This window comes from Schistocerca americana, chromosome X (genome assembly GCF_021461395.2).
Source record: "Schistocerca americana isolate TAMUIC-IGC-003095 chromosome X, iqSchAmer2.1, whole genome shotgun sequence".
NCBI lineage: Eukaryota > Metazoa > Arthropoda > Insecta > Orthoptera > Acrididae > Schistocerca > Schistocerca americana.
Window position 1 is genome coordinate 454,793,532 of NC_060130.1, and position 22,284 is coordinate 454,815,815.

General features: G+C 42.1%; 1 non-coding gene across 1 annotated transcript; it reads right to left on the minus strand.

Annotated features, from left to right (window-relative positions):
* Positions 1 to 21,252: 21,252 nt before the first annotated feature.
* Positions 21,253 to 21,326, minus strand: Trnal-caa. Its single transcript has one exon. It is a non-coding gene; the product is annotated as a tRNA-Leu (tRNA).
* Between the last annotated feature and the right edge of the window lie 958 nt (positions 21,327 to 22,284).

Consider the following 22,284-nt stretch of genomic DNA (forward strand, 5'->3'; position numbering starts at 1 on the left):
GTGGTGTGTGCAAACGATTAAGAGGCTCTAGACTACTACTCCTAGTATTTTAGTTTACAACGAAATCTGTGGCCCTCCTTGGATCCATCCATCGCAGGTACTGACATAATTTGAGTTACAATATGTGTAGATCCAGGCTACAGTATAACGTAAATCTGTCGATCGTTACACACAAAATGTACCAGCACAGTGTTCGTTACAATACCATCACATCCTAAATCACGAACTTAAGAGAGTCAGTTCTACACGGTGACCATAGTAGAAGTCATCTGAAGTGATATTACATACCTAACACAGTCGGCCGGTGTGGCCGTGCGGTTTAGACGCTTCAGTCTGGAACCGCGTAACCGCTACGGTCGCAGGTTCGAATCCTGCCTCGGGCATGGATGTGTGTGATGTCCTTAGGTTAGTTAGGTTTAATTAGTTCTAAGTTCTAGGCGACTGATGACCTCAGAAGTTAAGTCGCATAGTGCTCAGAACCATTTGAACCATACCTAACACAAACGTGGAAAAAAATAACTGTATCCATTACGTATCGTTTCATACCCAACTGAAGAAACAGAAATGCTATTGTTAGTACAGTCGTGCTGCAGTTATGGTGTTTAAGTTACTGAAGCTATTATTAGTAACAAACGAACGTGTTGAATTGAAATGAGAAAGGCAAGAGTTCAAATGTCACTGAAAGGGGATATAAATACAGAGTGTTCGGAAATTCCTGTTCCAAAGTTGCAGGACTTGTACAGGGGAGTGAGTACATAATATTTAGGATAGAAACCCGCATCTATGACGGTTTCGGTCCGGATATTTAACTCATCCACTTCTGCCTGAGGAACTGAATTGGGCGCGACATGGTACAATTATATGGTAGCGACTCGAAAGCAAACTTAACGTAACATCTATTTATCACCTAACCACATTTGCTTGTTTTAACACTTAAACATTACATGTTTACAGCATTCCAAAATAAAAAAGAACCCAGTATACCCTATGTACACAACGTAATGTTTAAGTGTTAATACAAACAAATCCGCTTAAGTGACAAATGGATGTTTCTCTATGTTTCCTTGTGGAATGTTACCTAATAATTGTACTGTGTCACGCCCAATTCAGTTCCTCAGTTAAACATCTGAACTGAAATAGTCATAGAATGGAAACGGTTTCCGGACATGGGTTTCTATTCAAAATGTTAAGTACTCGCTCCACTCTAGTCCTAGAAGTCTGAACCTGGGTTTCAAAACACATTACGTTACGATTACGTTAAAAGTTCAGTAGAGTGTGTGCTTACGTTTTGTGATCTGTACGATAAGTGTTTACAAGTTTTTCATCTGTTGTAGATTCAATGGCATTGCATTACGTCCTGTCAGCTCTTGAAAGCCACCTGTTATTTTTGGTAGCCTGTCAAGTATATATTATGCTATCGTGCTTGGGGACCACGGATTAGGACACAGATGTTAAGTCCCATAGTGCTCAGAGCCATTTGAACCATTTTTGAACCATGGCATAGGACCCGAAACGAAGATGAGATCTGGGATCCTCCAGAGATGACAGCTTTGCGACAGGTACAGGATCTACCGACAGCAACATGCACGCAGGCTGCAGTAGTAATTTAATCTGGAGGAATCGCGCCACCACTAAATAATGGTTGCCGGAAACTGCCAGCCCAGCAGTACAGTCTTCATTCACTTCCAGCTGTGATATTTCCATACTGAATCGAAATGGTGACTACGTTTTGGTACACCGATATCTGGAAGAATTCAGCCTGTTCTGTATGGCAAATTAGGGGTGTATTATTCGCATTTTCTCCAACACCCGAAAATGGATCTAGAGAAAAGTCTGCACTTGCGGCTAGAGGATTGTTCAGTCAATAAGAAACTTGCAATTAATTTTAACCTGTGAATAATAGCAATATCAGTAAGTTCTTCACTGCGTTCGTCGCTTTATACTTTATTTCCTGAAATGCGATCTAATTTGTATTCATTTTGTGTGTGTGTGTGTGTGTGTGTGTGTGTGAAAGTGGGGGAGACGGGTAGAAAGAGAGAGAGAGAGAGAGAGAGAGAGAGAGAGAGAGAGACAGACAGAGACAGAGGAAGAGCGAGGGAGAGACGGGTAGGGAGTGGGCGAGAGAGAAAGACACTGGTAGGAGATGGGAGAGAGAAAACGGCCGAGTGGGTGGGCGGGTAGCTGAAGGTCGCACGTCTTTTATTTTTAGGTAATGAGAGAGTGGCTGGGCCGATGCATGATTTACGCACTTGTGCAGCTCCAGTAAGGGCGTGCGGGGCATTCTACGTTACGAGGCTTAGGGATATGTTGGCTGCATCGGTGGTCTCCATGAATAAACTGGATGGGTGCTGTTTTGTACCGCCAGTTTGTCAACCCACTTTCCACCGTTGCGTCATAGCGGTTGCCCTCCCTCACGTATTTGTTGGATGTATGATTATAGATGAGCATCACTTTCCTACGTATCATACATAAGGTGATATTAAACAGCCACCAGCGCGCACAGAGAGGGCTAAAAAGAAGCCATAAGTTGCAGGTTGAGTGTTGGGGCGGAAGAAAACGTAGCTGACCTGGCGGTTTGATACTGTGTGCAGAATAATGAGCCCTTACTCAGAGAAAATAGGTGTACACGTGTTGTAGAGCTGCATACCAAAGTAGTAACAAAGATCATTACTTATTGAGACATACAACAGAAAACTGGCTAGGAAAGAGGAGGGTTTACTAAATGTGAAATGTTGTTTGCAGCTTCAATGACAAGCTAATCTTAAGTGATAATATCAGCTGCCTGCGCTTCAGTTGCGCTAGCGAGGGTTCACGTCTATTAATTTCTTATTCTTGTCTTAATGATTGCTTAAATGATACTGAATTATTACTTATTTATTATTCGTATAATGTTGCGTTAGCATCAAGCTGTGTAAATAATCACAACCTAGCATTGCAAAAGTGATGCATATAGCGTTACAGGTGAGCGGAAATTGGTTATTCTCACCCTATTTTGAGCCTTAACCGCACAGATCGGTCCTTGAATGCATCCTGTGTGTTTAGTGTATTCATTGCAGTAAGTGCGTAACGTTTAGTAAAACCTAACTTACAATATGACCATATTCGTATCTACTGGGTGATGCTGACGGTCCATTGTTACAGCTCCGGAAAATTTCACGTTCATATGGTTTCAGTTTTTTCATGATGTCTGCTCGCGATGGGTCAGCAGCTCTCACTACATTCTTGTCATCTGACAATAAGCACGTCGAAATGTATTGATTTAAGGTTAAGTTTTTCATGTTGCTGAGCAGCAGTCATACAATATATTTTAAAGGAACAGACCGCCATTTGACTGTTTAATTGTTTAAGTATAACCCAGGAGTCGGCCTTTTATACCACTTTCAAGTATTTGATTTTTATTATTTAACACATACTGCACGGCACTAAACATGTTGTCAGGCTCAAAGTTGGCTATCAATTAAGAAAAAATAGGCATCTCATGAAATGCCAGATGTAAAATCACCATCTTGTAATAGATCAGTAAATAACCGTGGGAACATGTCATATTTAGTAGAAACAGGCTTACGCTGGTAAATAAAAGATGAATACATTTCTTAAATCGTAAAGATAGTCATTGCGATTTAAGGACATAACAAATTAAAAATGATTGAAACAACATTTTCTATGAATATTAGATTTTTAGACCTCCTATTAGATTTTTTGAGGATATGGGTGTATTCCACCCTAACCTTCTTTTAATCTATAAAACCTAGAGCTAAATGGTAAAAATTCCACAAAAATGTGCAATCTGGGTAACTCACATATTAAATAAGGTGCATTCAAATTGCTCTGCTCAACGAGAAAGATTTATACGACGTTGAATTCAAGAACTGAGTGCCTAATCATTCGTATTCGCAGAGGGAATAGAATGATACGCAATCAAGTTTGAGAGAGTCGCGTTGAGTAGTGTATAATACATATTTGTACCTCCACTGTTCGTAGAAGACTGGCTACTGCTGGTCTTCCAGTACACTGGTTAAGAACGGAAGCCATATCAGTATCTGTAATCGATAAGAAGAGACACATTTGAGCTAGCGATACTGAAACCCAACTGCGAATGACTGGATCAAGATGGAAGAATCTCTTTTACAGCTTCTTAAAATTCCCTGAAATAAAGCTTCTTTCTAAAGAAATGCACATTTATGTCGAGACACACTACTAAAAATTGAGTGATTTCTAGCATCTGTTTTGACAACCGTTTAAAACTTGATGCAAATATTTCCTTATTTGCCATTACCGACTTGCTCTCTACACAAAAGCACGTTTTCCTTATGTGGTGATAGCAATCACTATCTGATGAGAAGTACTGATAAATTGTGTGGCATTCAATTTCTGTTTTGGTGAGGAGTATCATGTTCTTAATGGGATAGATGGCCAATATAATCTTGGAACATTAATGGCTCAACAGCAATATAAAAATGTCTGGAGGAAAACGTTCTGTCCCAGTTGATGGAGTGGTTTCCACGTGGTAACTTTGACATCATGCATTATGAAGCACCATATTATAAAGCCAAATAAATCACAGAACTTTTGGGTGAAAATGATTTGAAATCTTTTTCATGACCTGCGAACAGCTCAGACATTAGCTGAATATTATAAAGCCTAATAAATCACAAAACTTTTGGGTGAAAATGATTTGAAATCCTTTTCATGGCCTGCGAACGGCCCAGACATTAGCAGAATAAGACATCTGGTAAAAACTGTGATGTAAATATTGAAGAAAAATCACCATGACAACCAAGGTGTAGCTCATCGAGATTCTTACAGAAGTACAGCACTCTGCTAAAGGAACTAATATTTGCACATTTTTTGTAGAAAGCAATCAGAGTAGAATCGAATTATTAATAACGGTGAGAGGCGCGAGCGAAAAATATTAGTTTCACATTTAATCATTAAAGAATTGAGTATGTAACACATGTATGTTGCTCTTCGCAAAAATATATATATTGCATGTTTCCAGATATGTAACCAGAATTCATTGCTTTTCCATAATTGCACGTTTTACAGCATATATTTTATATTATGCCACTTGCCTTTGAAGACGATTACACTGATGCGATGGGAAGTCACACTGAATATGATGAAAAAACATTCTAGTTTTTCAAAGGCAGGAATAACGAACCAAATTTTAGCGTACGATCTTATCACTGTCTTGTGGTCAATGTATCTAAAGTAGAGCCTAACCCATAAACACTTCCTGTGGGGCACTATGTAATTGGAATCTCTTTTACCACAATGTTGGTAGAAATTCCAAATATTGTAATTTAATGCGAGCAGATTGAGAACTGTTTGGAACAAATATTAGTGTGGTAGTTATCGTCACAGGGCACACTCTGTCCCGTAAAGCAATGAAAGATCACCTGCGACTTGAACTATTTATTATATGCTGCACATCACATCCTCATGAAAAGTAAGTTGCCTTAAGCTAATCGCCTGAAAATTGTGAAAGACTTTGCACAACTTATCACAGTACTACAATTCTGCAAGACACTACTCAACAGGCAGTATCTACACTTCCTACATAAAGCTGGTCGGTGCTGCAGTAATTTACGCTTATGCCCAACACAAGTGTTTCAGTTATGTCTACAGTCTCCGTATAGCAGGGATGTAATTAAATATTATAATCGACATACAGATCGGCATTATTCCTAAAAAGCAATACGACAGAAATAATGAAATTAGCCTCGCAACATCCACTGCGATTCTGCAAATAAGTAGTTAATACTCATGAATCATCACAGTCGTAGTAAGTACAGAGCTGTTTACTAAATGCAGCAGCATCTCGATCACATTGCTGTACTACAGAAAATAGCCAGGAAAATCTTTTCTCAGGTAAACCCACGAGAGCGTGATATTGACATTATAGCCACAAGAGGTGTTTAACCGGAAAATGCGACTACAAAGCAACACGACGAACTACTGCATTATTCATGTTTTAGTCAATTAATTGGCATCGCTTAAACCAGAGACACGTTGCGTTGCGTGATATATTGCCAAGTATTGAAACAAGTAATACTTATAACGTCGAGCGCAGCCCCCCAACCACTGTGTCGGAGGGATAAAAAGTGCTGTTAAAACAATGGGATGTTCGACCGCACCCAGTGACAAGGGGTATAGAGATCTCAGAACGGGCGACACCCTACCATTAGCACGTGTGCATGGCTTTAATCATCTCTTCAGGAGCACTCGTATTAACATACGGCTTGTTTATTATAGAGATATTATCCTATGTTATATGTGAACAAAAGATAACTCGGCATCGTAATGAAGCCTACAAGAACCTGACCGAAATGAATGGCCTTGCTGTCACCTGTATCTCCAGTAACTTATCAAAGATAACTCACTGCAAAGACTATCGCAGTGCCGTTAGCGAAATCACATTGCCGTAGACATTGAAATTAATTTTAATATGGAATTATATGTCCTAGTTAGCGTTTGTTTGATTATCAGTTCTGCTCTTTTAAGCAAGCCACAGCTCTGAATTTTAAGAACTAATGCCACTGTATTGCATCGATTGCGCCGTACCACAGGCAGAAACGCACATCAGATATTTCAAAGGCTCGTAATTAGTACTAAATCACTAGTTTCACAAACTTTATTAACAGGTCTTTCCAGACCTAGTTTCTATTATGGGAAAAGTCAATAGTTGGGCATAATTAAAATAATAAAATATGAAATCGTTACCAGCAAAATTTGATGAACTCATAATCAACATCACCATCAACCTTATTATTATTATCATCAACAGTCTTTGACATCAACTGCTGGGTATAGATTCGCCTAGTGTTTACCATGTGATATTCACATCCACATTGCTCTCGCATGCTTCTCGCTTACCCACCTTGAATTAGGTCGTCGTCTCGGATTGTCTGTTCCTACATTTTCCCGTTATTCCTAGCGACTTCCAATGAAATGCATACTCATCACCGGGCTGTGTGAGATGTTCATTTGCACAGTCTTATGGTTGATGTGTTCATGTTTTTCATTATTTTACTTTAATTATAAATGGTTTGCAGGCTTACTTTCGTAATTGCTCTCATAATCTCTACCATTCTTCCCTCACGTTAGTCTGCATTAGAGGAATTCAGCAAAATGTCATCAGAAAAACGAAGGTGATTTAGTTACATATCATAATAGTTATTCGTTGTTTTCGTGATTGTTTAATAATCTGGGACTAATGATAGCAATTTTGTTGTTACGGTTTGTGGTTGTCTGACCATTCTTCCAACTTTGAATTTCTTACTATTCTGATGAAGCGTAATGGGCTTACCGCAATGAAATGTGTATTCTTCGCTTTACTACTAATTACCTGTTTCTCAAGCACTGTAGTATGGATTTCGTTGAAACCAATTCACAAGCTTTTGCAAAATTTATGGATCTTATATAAACTGCCAATTAATACACATTGCTCCGTTCTTTAATTTCGTTCTTAATAAAAAATGGTTCAAATGGCTCTGAGCACTATGGGACTCAACTGCTGAGGTCATTAGTCCCCTAGAACTTAGAACTAGTTAAACCTAACTAACCTAAGGACATCACAAACATCCATGCCCGAAGCAGGATTCGAACCTGAGACCGTAGCAGTCTTGCGGTTCCAGACTGCAGCGCCTTTAACCGCACGGCCACTTAGGCCGGCATTTCGTTCTTCACTAGTAAATGTTAGAGTGTTCTATATTCACATCTAAACCCAACTTCTTTCTTTGCTGATTAAAGTATGAGTATCTCCTCCACATTATAGAAACTAGGTCGATGGGTCTGTAGTTTTTCATGTCTTGTCTATTCTCTTAACCGTAACGTAGGAAAATCACAGTTTGTTCGACGTTTGGGGAAGTGTATTATTTCACAAACATTCTATCAACAATTTTGCAATTTCATTTTGTATTAATTTCCTCCAGCTTTAACCATTTACTTTGAAACACTATCATTTCTAGATTCTTTCCGTTTCTTCATGCCTCTAATGGACTTATGTACCTCATCTGGTGCTGTTTCTGAATGTCATTGTTTTCATTATCAATAATCCATGACTTTTATTCATCACGTGAACTAAAGAAACAATTAGGGATATCCTCAAACTCTTGGGTCATTGTTCTGCGTTCTTACTTACTGTGCTATCCATCATCTTACCTGTTCAATTGTGTATACCGACGGCATGTTTATGTTTCGTTTTCATGTACAAGCAGTATGTGTCAGTCATTGTCGTCAGTGTTAAATATCTTTCTGCTTTAGCAAGGAACTTCAATGGCTGTCGAAAATGACTGTTTTTGAAGGTTTATTTGGGAGCACAGTAAATAAGTTTCACTTTCACGTAAGAGGAGCAGACATATGGAAATCTACATATACATCTACATGGTTACTCTGCAATTAACACTTAAGTGCCTGGCAGAGGGTTTATCGGACCATTTTCATACTACTTCTCTACCATTCCACTCTCGAATGGCGCGTGGGAAAAAGGAACACCTAAATCTTTCCGTTCGAGCTCTGATTTCTCTTATTTTATTATGATGATCATTCCTCCATACGTAGGTGGGTGTCAACAAAATATTTTCGCATTCGGAAGAGAAAGTTGGTGATTGAAATTTCGTAAATAGATCTCGCTGCAAAGAAACCCGCCTTTGCTTCAGTGACTGATACCCCAACTCGCGTATCATATCAGTGACACTCTCACCCCTATTGCGCGATATCACGAAACAAGCTGCCCTTCTTTGCACTTTTTCGATGTCCTCCGTCAATCCTCCCTTGTAAGGATCCCATACCTTGCAGCAATATTCCAGCAGAGGAAGGACAATTGTAATGTAGGATGTCTCTTTAGTGGGTTTGTCGCATCTTCTAAGTGTTCTGCCAACAAAGCGCAGTCTTTGTTTCGCCTTCCCCACAATGTTATCTATGTGGTCTCTCCAATTTAAGTTGCTCTTAATTGTAATTCCTAGATATTTAGTCGAATTGACAGCCCTTAGATTTGTGCGATTTATCGTATACCCGGATTTCTTTTATTACCCATGTGGATGACCTCGCACTTTTCATTGTTTAGTGCCAATTGACACTTTTCGCACCATACAGAAATTCTTTCTAGATCATTTTGTAATTGGAACTGATCATCTGAGGATTTTGCTAGACGGTAAACTACAGCGTCATCTGCAAACAATCTAAGGGGGCTGCTCAGAATATCACCTAGATCATTTATGTAAATCGGGAACAGCAGACGGCCTATGACACTACCTTGCGGAACGCCAGATATCACTTCAGTTCTACTCGATGATTTACCGTCTATCACTACGAACTGTGACCTCTCTGAGAGGAAATCACGAACCCCGTCACACAACTGAGACGATACTCCATATGCAGGCAATTTGATTAATAGTCGGTAGTGAGGAACAGTATCAAAAGCTTTCTGGAAATCTAGAAACATGAAATCTATCTGAGATCCCTTGTCGACAGCACTCTTTACTTCATGGGAATAAAGAGCTAGCTGTGTTGCACAAGAACGATATTTTCTGAATCCGTGTTGGTTATGTCTCAATAACTAATTTTCTTCAAGTCCAAAATCCTACTGCAAATTGAGGTCAGTGATATGGTTCTGTAATTCAATGGGTTACTCCTGTTTCCTTTCTTGAATACTGGTGTGACCTGTGCTACTTTCCAGTCTTTAGGAACAGACCTTTCGCCAAGTGAGCGGTTGTATATGATTACTAAGAAAGAAGCTATTGTGTCTGCATACTCTGAAAAGAAACTGATTGGTATACCATATGGACCGGAAGACTTGCCTTTCTTAAGTGATCTGCGTTGTTTCGCAACACCTAAGGTATCTACTTTTATGTCACTCATGCTAACAGCTGTTCTGGTTTACAATTCTGGAATGTTTACTTCGTCTTCTTTCGCTAAGGAATTACGGAAAACTGTATTTAGTAACTACGCTTTAGACGCACCATCATCGGTAACATTTCCGCTATCGCTATCGCGCAGTGACTATTAAAATCATCTCGCATTGACGTCCGCACTAAATTTCGAGCTTCCGTGAAACTCAACCAGTCTTGGGGATTTTGCGTTCTTCTGAATTTGGCATGCTTTTTTCGTTGCTTCTGCAACAGCGTTCTGACGTGTTTTGTGTACCATGGTGGATTAGTCCCGTCTCTTATTAACTTACGCAGTATGAATTTATCTATTACTATCGATACTGTATCTTTGAATTTGAGCCATATCTGATCTACACTTACATAATTAGCTTGGTAGGAATGGAGAGTCTCTCTTAGGAAGGCATCAACTGAATTTTTATCTGCTTTTTAAATAGACATATTTTGCGTTCATTTTTAGTGGTTTTGGTTGATATGGTTTTAAGCCTCGCTACAATGACCTTGTGTTCACTAATCCCTGTATCCGTCATGACGCTCTCTATTAGATCAGGAATATTTGTGGCTAAGAATTCAAGCGTCTTTTCGCAACCATTTACAATTCGTGTGGGCTCATGAACTAATTGTTCAAAGCAGTTCTCAGAGAAAAAATTTAGTACAATTTCGGAAGATGTTTTCTGTCTACCACCGGCTTTGAACATGTATTTTCGCCAACAAATTGAGGGTAGATTGAAGTCTCCACCAATTATAAATGTATGAGTGGGTAACTTATTTGTAATGAGACTGAAGTTTTCTTTGAACCGTTCAGCTATTATATCATCTGAGTAGGGGGCACGGTAGAAGGAGCCAATTATTAATTTGGTTCGGCTGTTGAGTATAGCCTCTACACACAATAATTCGCAGGAACTATCTATTTCAACTTCACTAAAAGATAAACTACTAGAAACAGACACAAAATGGTTCAAATGGCTCTGAACACTATTGGAATTAACTCCTGAGGTCATCAGTCCGCTAGAACTTAGAACTACTTAAATCTAACTAACCTAAGGACAGCACACACATCCATGCCCGAGGCAGGATTCGAACCTGCGACCATAGCAGTCGCGCGGTTCCGGACTGAAGCACCTAGAACCACTCGGCCACAGCGACCGGCTATAATGATTTCAGCTTCAGTGCTTTCTATTAGCGCTTGAAGCTCTGGTATTTTTCCAAGACATCTACGACAATTTACAACTACCATACCGACTGTTTCTTGGTCGATTCTCATCGTTTCTTTGCCCTGTACCGTTTGAGACTGGAGCACTTTTTGATCTTTCCCGAGACTGTCTAACCTAAAGAACCGCCCAGTCCACGCCACACAGCCTCTCGTACCCGTGTAGCCGCCTCCTGTGTGTAGTGCACACCTGACCTATTTAGCGGAACCCGAAACCCCACCACCCTATGGTGCAAGTCGAGGAATCTGCAACCTACACGGTCGTAGAACCGTCTGAGTCTCTGATTCAGACCCTCCACTCGGCTCTGTACCAAAGGTCCTCAATCGGTCCTGTCGACGATGCTGCACATGGTGAGCACTGCCTTCATCTCGCTAGAAAGACTAGCAGTTTTCATCAACTCAGATAGCCCCCGGAAACCAGAGAAAATCTCTTCCAATCCATGGCGACACACGTCATTAGTGCCGACATGAGCCGCCACCTGCAGTTGGATGCACCCTGTACTCTTCATCGCATCCGGAAGAACCCTTTCCACGTCTTGGATGAGTCCCTCCGGTATGCACACGGAGTGCACATTGGCTTTCTTCCTTAGCTGTAGTATCCCTAAGGGGCTGTATCACCCGCCTAACATCGGAGCTCCCAGTGAGAAGCAATCCCACCCTCTGCGCTCGTCGGACCTCTCAGGAAGACCGGCCACTGCCGCAACAGGCGAGGCCGCCCTTGCTGGCTCAGAAGTACTTTCAGCAGTGGGCAGTACCTCAAACCTGTCACGGAGGCGTAAGGGTACAGCCTTGCGGCCAGCACCAACTTTCGCCTTCCTCCCAGGGATTCGCGACCCCGCCACCGTTCCCCAATCACCGTCAGGCAACTGTCGACCTGCAGGGACGTCCGAATCCGAGGGCGCAGTGACATCAGGGATCCCAGGCGATGCTACAAGTTCAATGGTTCAAATGGCTCTGAGCACTATGGGACTTAACATCTATGGTCATCAGTCCCCTAGAACTTAGAACTACTTAAACCGAACTAACCTAAGGACAGCACACAACACCCAGCCAGCACGAGGCAGAGAAAATCCCTGACCCCGCCGGGAATCGAACCCGGGAACCCGGGCGTGGGAAGCGAGAACGCTGCTACAAGTTCCAGAGGCGCCAAAGCGCTCGCCTCGGTAGTCCCAATGTCACCGCGGCCCAGGGCAACAGCCTGGAGCCTGTCGACCACGGCCAACACAGCTTCCAGCTGTTTACGGACGGTGGTCAATTCCCTTGAATCCGTACACAACAGGCGCAGTGCCTATCCATCCCTAAGATTCTTTTTCCTCTCTTTTATCTCACAAGCTGTTCAAAACAAGCAGATGACTGACGACTGCGCGAATTTACACTATACGGGTACTAAAACGCGATGCTACAACTCAAATACTATAATACGCCCGAAATTTGTGAATTAAACTATAGAAGTACCCAAAAATACGCAAAGAAATTAAGAATTAAACTATAAAACAGGTAAGTGAGCTAAGAGTACGACTTGCTGCTGGCTGCTGCTAATCCAACGGCGGCAGAGAGCTCACTCAAAGGGTAATATTGTACCCTTAAAGTGATCAGTTTCAGGAACCGAACTATGAATAAATAATATGTGTAACAGGAAGAAACATTTGGAAATAATGGTGTATCCTGTCCCAGTTCTTTCTGCCTGAATGAATTTCAAGGTGGTGAAGCGCCCGCATCTCGTGGTCATGCGGTAGCGTTCTCGCTTCCCACGCCCGGGTTCCCGGGTTCGATTCCCGGCGGGGTCAGGGATTTTTCTCTGCCTCGTGATGTCTGGGTGTTGTGTGCTGTCCTTAGGTTAGTTAGGTTTAAGTCGTTCTAAGTTCTAGGGGACTGATGACCATAGATGTTAAGTCCCATAGTGCTCAGAGCCATTTGAACCATTTGAACCAAGGTGGTGAAGCAATTATTTCTCAGGAGCTTTCAGTCTCCGTCACGTCAGTAAGTCACGTAATAATTGTCTGTAAACAAGAATTAAAACGAAACCAATCAGTAAACTCAGTGTAATATTATTACCGTTAAACACCTGTAACTCGTTTACGTAATAATGTTCAGGAAGCCTATAGAAACATTATATACTCGGATAACGTCTAGTATCTGTTCCCCTAATTATGCCAGCGACAGATACTTGAAGGCTACATATGTAGACAGAGCTGTAATGTGCAGAATTACAACGGCAAAGAATGATCATAGCTTTTTTGTGAAAACTAAACAGCAAGAGGAATTATTCTTCATGAAGAACAGCTGCTTAATTACAGTGTCACAAAAAAAATCTTGAACAAAATACCACATGACGAACAGTCAGAACACAGGGATTTTCTTATAAGATACACAAAATCATTTTGGTGGTACGAGTTCACGTTAGGTCTACGATTTCATTAGTTGCTATTACGACCTTTACTGTCTCAGATCACTACAACATGAGGAAGTATACAGTTTATGATAAAGTTCAGTGCTATGACTTCAGTTCAAGAGAGCTGAACGATACCTTGGCATCTGACAACAATTTACAAGGAAACAGACCTTCTACTTGAGCTTCAAAACATGATTAAATTTTTTATTATTGTTTACGGTATCCAGACGTCAAACGTCCAACCAGCATCTAAAACATCAGTTTGCGTTAAATGTTTCAAAGGTGCAGAACAAATAAGCCTTCGACCAATTTATAATCGAAGACATTCGTTATATCGGAATGCTGTAATGTCCACAAAGGTTTCTGGCGCTCTTATCACAAGCAAAAACACGCAGTGAATTTGAATTACGATGTTCCTAAGTACTTTTGCAGGCACTAGAAATTAAACGTCCGTTTCTGAAGTTGTCATCCCATTAATGGCCAAATCGTAGAAAAAAAAACATAAATCATCTGCGTATTGTATCATGTTTGTACTGCCGAGCAGGCTGGCATGTGAATTTCTTGTATGTAAATTAAATACCAAAGCCGACAAAGTCTAAGCTAGCGACAATAAGTTTCTCGCGCATTAAGTGAAAACCTTTGCCCTTTCAGGTACAGGCAATTAACTGCGCTCTCCCGCGATGAGAGGATTCCGATGGTGTCAGGCGCTTGAATTGCAATACAGTCGGAAGATCAGTCTACGGGGTTGGTTTTCAGCAGAGAGATAGCAGTTTAGTCATAAACTGGAGCCAGTTTGTTTGTATACGGATAACTGCGGAAGTTTATTGTGGTGAACTGCAGTTATTGATATCACTGAGGAAACAAATACTGCAGTCGTAGTTCCTAGGTGCTACTTTGTGAGGAAAGTAAGGCGAAACACTGTTCTCTCTATTTCAGATCCGTAACTCAATAAATCTTACTCAGCCACCAACTGCTGAGTGTGAAACTTGAAGAGATATCGCAGTATTTAAAAAGTTGAACTCATATTTGTTGGGAACTGAAATCAGTTCACTGTGATCATCGAGATGTAGGTTTGCCGGGGCGTACCTAAACCACATTAGGAAATGCCTGGATAGTTGCTTGGGAGTAATTACGGCCGAGTAGTTCCTCCCAACAGACTGGCCCCACGCTCAAATGACTGTATGGAAAACACATTAAATTCTAAGAATGTCGGTTCTTTGTTTCCTGATTTGGAGCGTGTATGAATCGTTAGTGCCAGATAAGCAAGATGGAATCAGTAAACATGCACCGGAAATGCGGCAACGCTCACGATGGAGACCTATAAATACTGAAGTAAGTCTCCGGAAAGACTTGAAAAGAATGTCAGTTACATGTATTAATGACAACTTCGTCGCTTGAAGTCATACAAGCATGTAAAAACATATTGAAGCTTTGGATTTTATGTTGGTCCGGAAATATTTAAATTGCTCTTGTCCCCTGTCATGTCACTGCATGATTTTTCAGTTTTTCAGTTTCTCAATGAATTTTTCAAAGCCGTCAGCGGTTATTTTAGGTGTCAGATCGCTGGTCCCCATGTTTATTTGTTAGTGTAATCTCAAATTTTTCATTCAATCGACAGCTAATGAAAGGTAATATGTGAAGAAAAGCAAATGTGCCCAAGAGCTAACTATAGGTTTTTTGACTAATCTGGGACATGTTGAATACTTAAAGGGTAGAGATCAAATAATTTCGTTGCTCCGCCAGCGATAAGTATTTCTGCAGTATCTTTTCACCAAAGATACTCAGCTAAAAGGAGAAGTAAATTGAGAAACGGAAAATGAGGTTGCATCTAGGATCGTAAGTTATGACACACAAGGCGTAGTGCTGTGATAGCCCGTTTCTGTTATCTATTGTCTGCACAATGAGGCGACAGTATGCTGAAGAAGAAATTAAAATATCGTCTACAACAAAGTGTTGCACAAGGCATATTGCTGTGAGTAACTGGCATGAAATTGATCTGTGTTTTATGTGGGGTACGGAAGAGTTAATGCTTTTCACACAATGTTGAACAACAGTTGCGCTGACGGAAATGAATTTGGACTAGACAGAAATGAGTTTCGACTTTAAACTGATTGACAACGCTCACTGTTGCAGAGCGATGGTACTTTTGAATAATGAATCAGTAACATCTGGATAGCCTTCACACATTCCAAAACCCATGGGTACATCATATCCATGTCATCATATCCGTGTCTCTTTTTTCCAACCAAAATTCATGAAAGCTTCACAGAGATACAGAGCGAGGGAGAAGGATACAGACAACGATAATCGTCTGCAGCAAGGCGTTCGTACGCAAGCCGGCCTCTCCCCACTCCCTTAGCTGCTACTTCATATACGATTTAATCACATCGGGTTTCACTTCATCTCAGTATGCCGTTTAATCATACTTCCACATTATTCAGTAGAATCAAACCGTGTCTAACTGTAAACATCCGAGAAGCATTAAAGTCCCTTTGCAGCTCTTGCAAATGGGAGTGTTGATTTATGGTTTGTCCGTGACATATTCATTAGATCCTCGGAAAGAGTGCCCACCCTGCATGAAATGAATCGTTCTCCGCCTTCAAATCGCATGCGGTATCACTAGTGCGCACTAACGACCGGTCAGAGATTCTGAGACCGTTACTCACGGTCATGATCGAAGCGCTCTCAAAATATAAAAGACAGAATTGTCTTTAAGTGGACGCTAATAAAAGAGTTTTAGTAACGGATGACTTCAGACAAGCTGTACGCTTTGTTTCTCCCAGTCGTATACGTTCTTACCATAAATACCAGTAGATAAACGCAAATAGGCTCGAAGCAGACTACCACGTTCGAGAACTTCTGTTTGATACTCCGTGACAGATCTCATCCACTGTTCGATATCAAAGTGTATAGCAGTTATTCGGGTTATTCTTTTCTTTTGAGGCTGCAGTTACTATTACAGATGGTTGTTCTTGTACAAAATTACTGTTATTTTGTGAAGAGGTAGAATCCATTTTTCACTCTGCTGTTCATTATCTTCTTACGATAGATATTTCGATGCGACGATTCAGGTTGTATAAATGGTGCTCGCATGTCAAGTGCTCAAGTTATTCTTTCATACAAGTAGAATTTCTACTCAGAGCCAGACCACTGCGAATGTTCTGTCATTGCAACGAACGAGCTACATCTTTTGAAACAGTATGTCATCAATATGTATTATAAGCACTGAAAACTTTTGAGTTTTATTACGGCCTTACTTTCATCAATAAATGAAATTTTGAACGTTATAATTAACTAGGTTTTGTGGAGTGGCTCATGTTGCCATGCTAAGGATCTTGACCGAAGTTACGTTTGTGCTTGTCTCGATAAGCAGTTTCTTATGTTTAAAGTTTTTTGGGTAAGGTTTTTCCACGATATTTCACGTTTCAGTGATGGTGGCGAAAGGTAAATTAGTGAATCTGAAATAGAAAATCGTGTTCCGTGAAAGACTGAATTAAAAGTTATTAGAGTAAATGGTAAAATTTACTGCTCATCTCTTTACCGCGATAAAAATCAATGTAACTTTCACTATTGAACAATTTAAGTAAGTACCACAGTCGCTACAGTTGTTCAAGGAGATAGCCTCAAGGGCCTGCGTCCATTGGACACCTAGATCTGTATGGGTGCACGGAGATTTGATATGCTTGCCTCCCAACAGCAAAGTCAGCCACTGGTTAGCGCGGGGAGTCAAAGTATCTTTATTTCTTATGCATGTGTCCCTTAGTTTCACTTTCGATTGTCGTATGTATCCCTGGAGAGACGAGAACTTTTTTTTTTTTTTTCGTGATCACATTGCCACCCTGCAGTTGATGGAGCGTTCCTCAAACCATCCTGACAGAATTCGCAAACTATGTAGTAAGGAATTATCTTGCGCAAGATACAGGGTGCCATTGGGCCCTACCAAACATAATCAATCACACTAGAGGATCTCCATCACTTTCTGAACGTTCACCAGTTGGCGAGCATGATGCACCATGTGGGTCTCTACGTACTCGCAGCCTGCAGTAGGCATGGACCAGCTAGCAGCGTGGTTCATCTACGCATGCGTCATTTTCACGATACTGGTCATTAAATCGCGACACCAGGAATTTTCTTTACTGTGCATATACACTATAGTAGTGAAGATACATCATAAGATTTATAGTGGATTTGAGAGCACGCAGGGCGCGAAATTGAGTACATTAAACAGCCACTTGTAACGGCAAGTGGTTCAAATGGCTCCAAGCACTATCGGACTTAACATCGGAGGTCATCAGTCCTGTAGACTTAGAACTACTTAAACCTAACTAACCTAAGGACATCACACACATCCATACCCAAGGCAGGATTCGAACCTGCGACCGTAGCAGCAGCGCGGTTCCGGACTGAAGCGCCTAGAACCGCTCGGTAACAGCGGCCGGCGCCTGTGACAGCAGTAGTGGCTCTAACCCGGTTGAGCGTGAAATCAAATTGCTAGAAGTATACCTGTATGATATCCCATGCTGCTTCAGTCACATGCCACAGTTCACCACTCGGAGTGGTCAGAGAATGATAGTAGGCGAGATATTTTCAACGGGTCAGAGATGTGGATAAGTTACATCACCCACGCAACGGTCGAACACACTCGCTATCGAGGTAGCTATCAACAGCACGGGCTACATGCTGCCCTGCATCATCTTGTTGAAATATAAAATCATAAGACCTTCAAGATAGCGACAGCCGCCGCCCTTAACAAGTCAGAAATGTAAAGGGTGCTTTACAAATTAACGGCTACGTGATAGAGAGGTGATCGCATTGTGTTCTCAGTGGCATCCCAGTTGCTTTCCCCGGAAGACGATGAAGAATACAATCTGGCGATGTTCGTTCTTATCAGAACCTCCACACACGAATGCGTTGATGGTGATGCTGTACGCAAAACTAGACTCGTCTGAAAAGACAACGTAGCGCCACTGCTGTGCCCAGTTCTGTTATTGGCTCCTCTCTCTGCCACCTCTTTAAGAAAAGCCGTCACAATGGTCGCCGTAATTACAAGCTGTGGTGCTCAAGACATCGTCGCTCTGTCTACGAAGCTACGCCTCTTGCTCGTAACAAGCCCATTTCCCGATACAAGGAGCATAACGTGGCTGCACGAACCTGCACGCACAGCGAACAATGCTGCCGTCCTCGGCGCTAGTCTCACACGTCCGTTAAGTTCCTGCATGGCGTTGAGCATGACCCTCATGAACTCACTGATTCCATATTCACATGATATTCGTGGAGTCCCGAGCAATACGAGCACAATCATCGTGGAACGGTAAACCGCACTGTTGGTAAGGCCACGAGCCTGTAACTATCGATTTACGTCACGTGTTTGTAGACGTTTCTCCTTGAAACTAGATGCGTTACACGAGCTTCATACAATCACGCAAGCTCAAATGCAATATCTCAGCGAGAAACTCGCAGCTCAATTTTACCTTTTCTGCAGACTGTAGGTACCTATCTACTTTATGCGATTACGCTATTATATTCACCGCCTGCTTTACGTTTGGTGTGCCCACCTTAATGGTTTTTAGTGGTCAGCAGGGTACATGTTTCATTAATTCTAAGGTGGCATTACTACACACCCGCTAATCTCTGTGCCATGTGGTGAAGGCAAAGGTGTATTTGTGACGCTTCGACTTCTATACTCTGTAGCGAGGGGGCGAATCCGGATGGTGTAGCCTCCATACTTGGCATCTGCCCTGTCGTCAACACGTTTATACGCAGCGAAATCAATTCTGGCGTCCACTGTTATCCACAATTCGACATATGCAGAGTACACCCTTGTCTCAGTGGCAATTAAAAAGCCCTAAGACTGCTCGACTTCGGATATGGAGTCTTTCAAGCTTTGGTGCTCAAGATCTGGCCGCGGTCAAATACAGTGATATCACCTGTTTGTCCATTACACGCTCTACTCTCATACCGACGGCCAAATAAAGTTCTGAAAGCACTATAGTTCAGTGACACTATTCTATTTCCCGTGGTGTCAGGACACGAGTATTTGATGTAATTGATCACTAGTGTATGTGAAAAGCAATGAGTTTTCGATGTTGAGTTGAATGTGTGAGTAGCTTCATCCCTGAATCAATTTGACAGTGTGAGTTACTTTTTGGAAACAAAACTCATCGAATGTTTAATTCTAAATTCGTAGCTCATAGCTCTTATGTAATAAGGCTATTTCCGAATTCATGAACCTCTTGTGGTAAAGCGTTGGTTTGGACGCACGACGTCAAAGTCTTTCGAGCCCGTACTAAAATTTTATCAGACGAATGTGGAAAACAGGCTAACAAAACTTCAACAGCGGTTAAAATAAAATTGCCCTATAAACGTGCACACGCTCACTGAACCAGACACACATAAACAGACAGACACACACAAGCAAACAAACACACACACAAATACAGAGACACTAACGTACCAACATGCACATAAACACTAAAACTTCGCATCGTCTCAGTTCTAAAATTTATAAAAAAAAAGGACGAAATTCAGTGGAAACATTTAAAACAGCAGATAGAGGAGGCTGGCCGGGCACTGAAATACAAAGGATCATCTAGCCACCCAGCAACGCACTAAAATATCCGGCCTAAAAGCTTAGGTAAAAGTTCGTACACTATACAAAATTTTAATAGCTTCATTACACTCGTCATCAGCTAAAATAGAAGATAGATCGCCACTTAAATTTGTTTCCAACGCATTCGCTTCAAATTTGGAATATAGTGATTCTTACACGGCAATCATCACACCCTGTGGGAGGGAGTCCTCTAGTGGGAGTGAGAAGACATGAGTTATGGTGCAGTGTCCTATTCGGATGTGAGTCACAGTTATTTCATCCCGCCAGAGTAACCGGAACGAAATATGACATAACCGGATACTGACCACAGCTTGTTGTCACTCGTGGCCAGCCACTAATCCTCCCATAGTCGTGTGGCTCTTTGAATCAACAACAAAATGATAGCCACCACGGTGATGACACATTCTTTCACGTCATGTTCGCTGCAGGCCTTCTTGGCTGCTTGGTCTTCTTGATTGTTTCCCTGGAGTCCCTCTTGTTCTGGTATATAGCAGAATGATACATGTTTGAGTCTTGCATGGCTCGTGTTCCCGCCATAATTTATTTTAGACTCTGTTCTTAATGTACTTCCACCCTACGACGTTAATTTAAATTACTGCTGTCACTGAGTTGCCGCTTTGCCTGACCGTGAGCGGCGCTTGCAGCGCGTATCGATATATCCCCTCTCGTAGTATCTTCGCTCGGCTGCTATTACTTCCAGGTCGATGTCTGTCGTAAGCCAGTTCAGGTCGCCAGTTCGGGTCTGCCAGTAGTCAGTTGGAACGTGTCTGGAGCGCAGTCCGGTCCTGCCAGTTAGGGAGTTGCAATGCGGCACTAGTGCAGTCGTGTTGGAGCAGTGAACTCTGCGTCGACATGGCTTGCCCGACCATTGCCGCCACGCATCACTTGAGCCGGGCCACGGTCTTGGTGGTTCGTCGGTCGGTCGTCCTACCGGACGTTCGTGAGTCGGCTGTGTGTGTGTGTGCATGGGTTTGTCTTTGTGCGTGATTAGTTACTGTTGGGTATCGTTCTGGTCTTCGTGCAGTGTTTGCCAGGTTGTGTGTGTAGTTAACGTTATTTCCACTGACGACTATTTTAGATGTTCCCAGAATGAGATTTTCACTCTGCAGAGGAGTGTGCACTGATATGAAACTTCCTGGCAGATTAAAACTCTGTGCCGGGCCGAGACTCGAACTCGGGACCTTCTCCTTTTGAGGGAAGTGCTCTACCATCTGAGCTACCCAAGCACGACTCACGCCCCGGCCTCACAGCTTTACTTCTGCCAGTATGTCGTCTCCTACCTTCCAAACTATATAGAAGCTCTCCTGCGAAACCTGCAGAACTAGCACTCCTGAAAGAAAGAATTTTGCGGAGACATGGCTTAGCCACAGCCTGGGATATGTTTCCAGAATGAGATTTTCACTCTGCAGCGGAGTGTGCGCTAATATGAAACTTCCTGGCAGATTAAAAATGTGTGCCGGGCCGAGATCGAACTCGGGACCTTTGCCTTTTACGGGCAAGTGCTCTACCATCTGAGGCAAAGGTCCCGAGTTCGAGTCTCGGCCCAGCACACAGTTTTAATCCGCCAGGAAGTTTCATTTTAGATGTTGTCGGCATTCTGAGGGTAGTTGGTCGGTTGGTTGCAGACCAGAGAGGATATATCCGTGGGGTGCAGTCAGCTGGCTCTGCTGGCGGTCCTTGCGCAGTGTTAGAGCGTGTGTGAAGCTGTACGAAGGCTACGAGCTTCGTGGCTCACCGGCTCAGGAGATCAGAGTTGAGTGGTGTGTTAAGTACCCGAGCCACGTCCGTTCATGTTGTGTCTTTCGTTTCGGTGGTTCGCTGTTGCTTTCCAGTGAGTAAAACCGAGTGTTTGTAGTGGTGAAATCGAGCCGCCGTGCGGTGGAATTAACTGTATTGGTTCACTACAATTCAAGAGCACCAGCGGAATTTTCTGCCTTGTGGCCGTTAGTGTTCCGATTACCTGCCCTGGGCACTAGCGTAGTTTCAGGCAGTGTCCTCTCCTCACCTGTTGTCGCTGTCCAGCAAGGTGTGTAGTTTTGACAGTTTAATGCATATAATCTATCATAGCCAAGGATAAAAATATCTTGGTTTTACTGTGTTTTATGTAAATAAGTTTGAATTCCGGCAAGTGGATATTTGATGAAAGGTTATTGCCGTTATATTGTCTTTTCTTTTAGTCTGGTGT